The 9,113-nt window shown below is 38.6% G+C and overlaps 1 non-coding gene across 1 annotated transcript; it reads right to left on the reverse strand.

Annotated features, from left to right (window-relative positions):
- Nucleotides 1-7,909: 7,909 nt before the first annotated feature.
- On the reverse strand, nucleotides 7,910-7,983 carry TRNAA-UGC (transfer RNA alanine (anticodon UGC)). The gene has a single exon. It is a non-coding gene; the product is annotated as a tRNA-Ala (tRNA).
- Nucleotides 7,984-9,113: the final 1,130 nt, after the last annotated feature.

Consider the following 9,113-nt stretch of genomic DNA (forward strand, 5'->3'; position numbering starts at 1 on the left):
TGGCACTGGACTCAGGAAAGAGGCCTCAGATGGAGTTACTAGATATAAAGGTGCCACTTCAGCCTCAAGCTGCCCCTGTCCTTCTGGTCTATTCTGCTTTGGGAGCACCTGCTGGCTATATTAGGTCTGTGCCCATGGAAACGAAGTTCAGGTCACCCTTTGTGTTAATTATTAGTCTTCTTTGTGATGTAGATTTTTGTATTTTCATGTAAGGAGTAAGGTCAGCTTAGTGTACACACAGTATGATAAAAATTGCTCTCAAGGCAGACCAGACTACTGGGACATATACATTTCATTACAGAGTCATTTCTATGGGAATAAGACTCCAGCTTTTCCCAGTGTTAGTGCTCAGAGTCACTCACTGGCTGGCTTCTCTGGGATCAAATTAAACCCAAAGTCCACCTGGAAATCTTTCCACATTCACTGTAATCACCAAGAGTGTTTTTATTTTGACTCTTTTATGCATAAGAACTGAGCTTCTTTTCTATATTTTACATCCCTGATTATAATTTTTTCCCCTCACCAAATAGAGCAAAATGTTTACAGTCATTCAATTACTTACCACATATTTGAAAGCATGATACATGAAAATATTTGATCTTTTCATGTGACTCTTTCATCTGTTTTAGTTGAGTGGGTAAAAATCCTATTACTCATTTCTTCTCCTGAGTCTTACATGGGTCTATGGAATCAACCCAGAGGGTTTCACCCAATGCCCAGGGCTATATGCGTAGCTTTCTTCCTCCTTTCTCCTTCAACTTCCTGAGTCTATACAGGCTTTATTTGTAACCATGGCTTGCCCACTTTGTTTTCCTCCATAATCTTGTCCAACTGGCTCCCAGCATCTCATAGTGGCTACTCAGAACTCAGAGTGAGAGATCTTCTCTTAAGGAACAAGAGACAGACAATGAAAATCAGGTCAGGATTCAAAACTACACAGATGTGGCTTCAAATTTTCACTCTTCCCTGTGGCATCAGAGTGACCCTGGGCAGGTTATTTAGACCACTACTTCTTAAACTATCATCTGTGAAGGACCATCTTTAAAAAAATATTGATTCATCATAGATCAATATTTTAATACAATGCAATACTTTCTGTAAAAGGCAAAATTATAGCAATGGCAAAAATTATAGCAGTGGTTGCTGAGGGGAAGGAGGAGAGGGGGAGTTAAGGAGGTGAAGTGCAGGGTTTTTTTAGGGCAGTGAAACTATTCTGTATGATACTGAAATGGTGGATACACGACACTGCATGTGTCAAAACCCATAGAAGTTTATAGCACATAGAGTGAAACTTAATGCAAGCAAATGAAAAAATCACTTAGGATGTCAGGAATCTCAGGATAGAATACAGAATGTGACAAAACGATCTAACTGTATTACAAATGTGTGAACAATCTCACTAACAGGGGTGGGGAAAATGGTGCTGATATAAGTAACTTTGCAAATAAGTGGGGTATATAAGACTAAAGGCAAAAGAAACTGTAAATAAGGTTGTTTCTCATGGGGGTACAGGTTAACAGTTCTGATAACACCATACTTGTATATTGCAGTTGAACAATTAAGCAAATGGCTACGGTCGTAACCAGGTACCTCCCTGTTGGAGTGGGAGGCTACAGGTAAGCAAGGGGAGGAAGCTGGAATTATCCATGTGGAAATGGATTGGAGTTGGAGATATCAGTATGAACACATGTTTAGCTTAATATAGATACAGGTGGGTATATACAAAAGTATTTATAAATCTGTATATGGATGTGGGTTAGTATACACATATATTTCCTTGCTCTGTCAGCTGAGGGATACCACGGTAGCAATGGGTACAGCTAGAAGGAAGATCTTAATTTCTAATGCTACTCTCCAATAAAAAGGAGCCTGGGTTTCTCAGAGAAATGACTAATTCTAGGACTGAGGAAAGAAACACACAAGATGAACCTGAGCATCTTGTAGAAGTGCAGAAATTAAGGAGATGCTTAAAAAAATAAAACTCAATGATGAGATATGTCAAAGGGACACAGGAGCCAATTGAAAGAGCCAAAATTGGAAAGATATGAGCAACAAAATAAATAAAGTAGTACTGAATTATAATCTAAAGTATAAATAAATATTCAAGGGTCAATACTTATGTAAATAAATGACTAAACACATAAATAAATGGGGGAGAAAGGCAAAACTCCTAAACAGAATTCTAAATAACTTCTGCGATACCGCCCCCTCTAGGAGAACACAACTCCTCAAGCTTAAAGTGTGAGCCACACATATGATTCTTTTCTAAAGAGTACAGTATGGAGAGGGTGGAAGAAAAGAGTACATTTACAGTAGAAAAACCTGACAAACACTACGTCAGCCAGGTGATCAAGTCAATATCGACAGTGACGGGTCATGTTAAGAGCATGAACTCTTGATATGATATAATGAGAATATCACGTTACTTCCTTGATGTTCCTCCCCAAAACTCATAATCCCAGATTAATCATGAGGAAAATATCAGATAATTCCAGTTGAGAGATGTAATTCAAAAGTCCTGACCGGTACTCTTCAAAACTGTCAAGATCCTCAAAAACAAGTCTGAGAAACTGTCACAGCCAAGAAGAATGTAAGGAGATATGACAATTAAATGTAATGTGCTATCTTAGATGGGCTCCTGGAACAGGAAAAAACATTAGGCAAGGAAATCTGAATAATGTATGGATAAATAATATAAGTAAAGTTAATAAAGTAGTAACCAGTTAATAATAATGTATCAATTATCATTAATTGTGACAAATGTACCAACAAATATAAGGTATTATAATAGGAGTAATAGGATTATATGGGTATTTTCTGATTACCATTGTAATTTTTCTGTAAATCATTTTTTAAAAACTTATTAAAAATGAATTACTAGAAAAATGAAATTTATAAAAACCAAAGATATATAAAATATGAATCCCTAAATTTTACATAATACTACGTTTATCTTTTGTTTGTCGAATTGCTAATTGCAGATTGCAAATTGTAGGGTATTGCAACCATATTATGATTATAAATACATAATAATTACCCAAGGTATGCTTTCTGATAAAAAATATATATAGCATAATTAGATACAGTTCATTTAACTTTTAATTTATTCTAGTTCAATTATATAGAGCAGAGTTTGGTGAACTTTTTTTGCAAAGGGTCATATGGTCTCTTGTCACAACTACTTAACTGCCATCATAGCATTGTAGACAGTCCCAAAATGAATGGGCATGGCCGTGTTCCAATAAAAGTTTATTTACAAGAACAGGCAGCAGCTGAATTTGGCCCATGGGCTGTAGTTTGCCAACCCTTCACATTTTAGCCAAATGCATGTAAGATTTACCAATTTCCCCAAAAGCATTTTGGTTTTCAAATCACTGTCCTGTGAAACAACCTGCTCCTATTTTTTCCTTGTGTAATTAAAAATTTTTTTTGTTTTCAATAAATATTTATTGATAGGCACCATGAACAAGAAAGTGTTTCTAACCACACTATAAAGTGAAATAAAAATCCCTAGAGACTAAATATATAGAGATATTATTTCACTTGTACCAGAGTTTCAACATTATCAACATCTTCATTTAATTTCTACAATTTTTTTCCTGGATACTACCCCCTTGCATTGATTTATTTACCAGTTCTTGGGCCAAGACTACTTTAAATTACTATAGTTTTAGATTCTGATGTCTGATCATTTACTCAAAATGTATTTTTCCACATGAACTTGAGGATCAAATTTCCAAGTTCCAAAAAATAACACTGTCATTTTTATTCTAACTGTAGTGATGAATATAGGGAGAATTAACTTCTCTATATCATTAAAGCTTTTCATGTAGGAACATGACGTCTTCTTATTTACTCAAGACTTTTAAAAATTTATTTGTTAACACTTTAAAATTTTTCTTCATATGACTTTTTCACAGTTCTTTTAAAATTTACTCTTAGCAGTTTTATGCGAAATGTTTATTATTAGATACAAGGGGCATACAACTTCTCTGTCAAAGTGCTGAAAGTTTTCCAAATATCGTCTCTCAGTTCCTGTGCTTACTGCACTGTGACCAGCATAGGTTTGTGCATTACATTTAGGGAACCGCCGATTTAGACTTCTGTGAGCCTCAAGCTCCTCTTGGGTAAAACAAGGATAGTGATCCCCTTCCAGAGGATTGTGATGAGGTAAGGTTAAGTGGGGACTCCAGGGACAGCACTGAGCCCAGCACTGGGTACAGAGCAGACTCCTAACAGATGAAAGCATTCACAGGCAGCTCCTCAGGCCCCAAAGACCCTGCCCTCATGCTCCATAGCTGCTCTCCAGGCCTCCATTTCCCCCTTCCTCCAATAGTGCTTCCCAGAAATGGCCTGACTCTCCTGTTTTCAGTTTTAAGCCTGTGGCTTCCCGATAATAGAAGTGGCCCTCCTGTTTTTAAATGGCTCTCCCTTCCATGGAGCCTTCCCACCCTCTGCACCAGCCTTTCACTGTAGGCCATGGAGTGGATGGCCCTCTCACTCACAGTTGGTATCTTCCTTTGTCTTCGTTCAGTTCAATAATCTTCCTTTGCTGAGGCAATGCAGAATAATGAACCTTGCATGTTCGAAAACCAAGATAGCCTTTGGGGAAATTGGTGGTAAATCTCACAAGAGTTTCACTAAAACATGAGGGACTGGCAAACTATGGCCCACAGGCCATATCCAGATGCTGCTTGTTTTTATAAATAAAGTTTTATTGGAACACAACCACACCCATTTATTTTGGGATTGTCTATGATGCTCTGATGGCAGCTTTGAGAAGCTGTGATTCCACCTGCTCATGCTTGACTCCTGCTGACCCACATCCATGGGTGTAGGCTCCCTCGTGGATATGATATAACACTCAGGTACAGGAGTTTAGGCACAGAAACTCCTTGACCACTTTATTTCTAATACCTACCCAAATCCTTCTCTTGTTTTGTCTGTGTCCTTTCTCCCTCATTTCTACCCTTTCTGCCTCTTCTGCCCCATTACTCAGGCAGAAGTGCCTCTCCTTCTCTGGTTCATCCTTAAAGCCATCTTTCTCCCTCCCTCTCTTCTACTCTCAAGGCTTCTTTTATTGTTGATCGTCACTCCCGGCACTCAGAAAGAGTCAACACAATTTTTCTTATGCCTCTGGGTATTATTGCCTGCCTTACCCCCTCCCTGGCCTTCTCTCATGTCCCTTCCTCTCTTCTTGCTTGGTGGCTACGCAATCCTGCATACATCTGTATGCTGGTGGCTTATGATGTCCCATGCTGCTGGACCACAGATCATTGGGCGTCCCACAACTTCCTTCCATTTGTAACTTGCCTCGACATACATCAAACTTCCCAACCCTGTTCTGGATCTTCCCAGCTTCTGTCTTTGAGTCTTGTTCTTCTGCTGGCCTCAATATACCCTTAGACCTAACTCCTGTTAGGTCTTGCTTCTGTTAGGTGTTGCTTCTCTGCAATGAGCTTCTGCATCACACTCTCCTGCTGGCTGTGCTATGATCTAGCCTGGCCCCGAGACCTTACATTACTCTAGGACTTGACAGGTCTAAGGGGATTTTCAGGCTTTCCTGGTTGTCAGGGCTGCACAGACCTCACTTCTGAGGTTGGAGATGCTGGCCTCTTTGCACATGGCCTGCACTTAAATGTTTCAGTCCTCTGCCCAGTCTGGGTGGAGAAAATTACACTTTGTCCAGTCAGAAGAGGCCTTGATCTAAAACTGCCTTAATGATTCTTGTACTATCCCCCATTATCACATTTTGCGGTTTCATTTAGTTCAACAATTACCAAATCACTGATCTCTTCCAAAAACTATGCCAGATACTGGGGATGCAAAAGTTATTAAGACACAACTCTACCTTCCAGATGCTCACAGTCTGGTTGGGAAGGTAGAGTTGGCTATCTTTCCACCCTGCATGGACGTCTCTATAAATGGTGTCTCACCTTATTTGCTAATTTCACTGAAATTCACAACACAACCCTTGCGAACAATTTGATGTCAGCTGCCCTCAGCTTCAAATATGTTTCAATACATTTCATTCTATGAAAATATGTATTAAACACCCCCTTTCCATTTTGGGATTTTGCTGGTCACTTGATATGCCATTGGAGGCCACTGCCAAATATTTGGCCAGGCTGCCCTTAAGTCTTTAAGAGTTCAACTGAGAGATTAGCAAAGTCCAGAGGACTTACCTTCTCAAGATAATTTGATCACATCTCTCATTTCTTTTCTTTCTTATTTACTTGTTTCTTTACTTTTTTCAATTACAGTTGACATTCAATATTATTATATATTAGTTTCAAGTATATAGCATAGCGTTTTAACATTTATATAATTTATGAAGCGATCCCCCTGATTAGTCTAGTACCCACCTGGCACTACAAATAGTTATTACAATGTTATTGACTATATTCCCTGTGCTGTACTTTACATCCCCTTGACTATTTGGTGACTATCAATTTATACTTCTTAATCCCTTCATCATTTCCACACAGTCCTTCAATCCCCTCCCCATCAGCAACCATCAGTTTGTTTTCTTTATCTTTAAGTCTGTGTCTGTTTTGTCTGTTCACTTTTTTTGTTCTTTAGATTCCGTGTATATGTGAGATCATATGGTATTGTTTTTCTCTGTTTGACTTATTTCACTTAGCATAATACCTTCCAGCATAATACCATCCATGTTGTCACAAATGGTAAGGTTTCATTCTTTTTTATGGCCGAGTAACATTCCATTGTATATATGTACCACATTTGCTTTATCTAATTGTCTATTGATGAGCACTTAGGTTGCTTCCATCTCTTGGCGATTGTAAGTAATGCTGCAATAATGCTGAACATAAGTGTGCATTCCTTCATTTCTTCAGAGTGGTTAGTACCCTGGACAAAGCTAGAATTGTTGTGACTAACTAGGGAAGGAAAGACAATTTTTGTCCTGGTTACGCTTGCCAAAACAAAACAACACAGCAAAACTGCCCTCCACTGTTCACAGCAATACTAATTTCTCTGGGTGAGTCTCCTGAGCACCCATCCACACTGCCCCCTGCAAAGGCCTGGACTCCTGCAGGGAGGGTCTGCACTTTTGATTGAGCTTCTTTCTCTGATGCCAAGATTAAGGGAACACTGTCTGTTTCAGGGCCATTGCCATTTCCATTGCAACACCTTGGCTTTTTGCCCGTTTCCCAGTAGCCATTTTCCTATAGAAAGAAATACAAATGTTTGTTCTAAGTTTATCTTACTTTGGTTCTTTTTCTTAAGAAATTCTTTCAAAGCCTTTTTTTTTTTTTTTTTTTTTTTTTGCTGGCCCTACAAAATTTTAACATTTTGAAAGGAGAGGATAAAGAAAAACAATAAATTATGGGGAAAATATTTACAACTAATCTGACAAAGTGTCCCTAACGGTATTCAATAAAACATATAAAGTAATAAGAAAAATACTAAGATTTTAACTGGATAAAGGACTTAAATTGATAATTCACCTTAAGAATATATGTATATTTATAAACGCATACACACATGTTTATGGAACAAATAGCTGTTCAATTCTCAAAAGAAAATGTACCTTAAAATAATAGTATAATTTTTAAACTATTAAACTATAAAAATGATTTTTCAAATTATTCCTAGTCCTTGCAAAGTTTTGTTAAAAATGGCACTATTGGTTAATTTTGTGTTTCAACTTGGTTGGGCCACAGTGCCCAGATATTTGGTTAAACATTATTCTGTATGTTTCTATGAGAGTGTTTTCATTTTTTTCCCCCTCTTTAATTCCCCCGCGCCCCCACTTCCACTCCTGACCCATGGATGTTCCTCTTAAGAACTGGATCTCTGAAGGTGGGGCGTTTCCTCCCACACGCTCATGGCATGCACCCAGGGCCAGTCGCATTTGGGGGGCCTGGCACACGCAGGGTATGGTCTGTGGCTCCACCTGGGGCACGAACCCAGGACCTTCTGCATGCAAAGCAGACATGCTAACCACTACACTATGGAGCCACCCCTGTGAGAGTGTTTTTGGATGATATTTACATTTAAATTGGTAGACTTTGAGCAAAGCAGATTGCTCTTCATAATGTAGTGGGCCTTTACCAATCAGCTGAAGGCTTGAATAGATCAAAAGGTGGACTTCCTGGAGGAAGAGGGAATTTTCCGAGCAGACTGCCTTTGGACTTCACTGAACACGGACTCTTCCTAGTTTTCTAGAGATTGCCTTTTTCCTGAGTCTCCAACCTGTCAGCCTCTTCCATAAGATTTTGGAGTCACCAAGCCTCCATACCAATTCCTTTAAATCTCTCTCTCTCTCTTTCTCTACCTCCCCTCCCTCCCACTAATCTCTCCCGCCCCCCGCCCCCCTGCCCTTTGTTTCTCTGGAGAACCCTGACCAATACAGGCAATCTCTTACGTTGCTAGGTACAAAATATTTAAATGGTAATTTTGCAATATGTATTTAGAGTCAATAAAGGATTTGTACACGTTGCCTTAGTAATAACGCCTCTGGAAATCTATCCTAAGGAAATGATAACTAGAAGGAAAAGCTATTGGCATATTTACCATAGCATTACTTATAATAGTTAAACCAACCAACAAACAAAATATCTAAATGTTCAATAATAGGAGAATACTTAAATAAATTATGGTATAACTACTTGATGAAAGTCTTCCATTAAAATTATAAAAACATGTAGTGATATTGAAGATGCTTAATAAATTAAATAAAACAATTGAATACAAAATTATATCTACAGTGTTGTTCCAGCCATGTTAAAATATATATGTAGATAAGAAAATCGGGAGCAAAAAAAAATTATTAGGGTTATTTATGAAGAAGATGGGTTATATGTGATTTTTCATCCTCAAATGTCAGGCTTTCTGTAACAACTGTACATTACATTTATTTTTTTAAAATATAAGGGAAGGCAGGGAGAGAGGGAGGGAGAGTCAGAGGCAGAGGGGTGGGGGGAGGGGAGAGATTGAGAGGACGCCTCTAAACTGCAGGTATTTTGGACACTTTTGGTGGTGAGTGCAGTTGTGTCTCCTCATCTCCCCTGACCCCAGTCCTGTAATTTTGCCTTCAGTATATAGGCTCTGGGCCCTAGTGCTCCCTAGGACGGAAGTGAGCAGGCAGC

Source organism: Pteropus medius, unplaced genomic scaffold, assembly GCF_902729225.1.
Source record: "Pteropus medius unplaced genomic scaffold, Ma_sr-lr_union100, whole genome shotgun sequence".
NCBI classification, from domain to species: Eukaryota; Metazoa; Chordata; class Mammalia; order Chiroptera; family Pteropodidae; genus Pteropus; species Pteropus medius.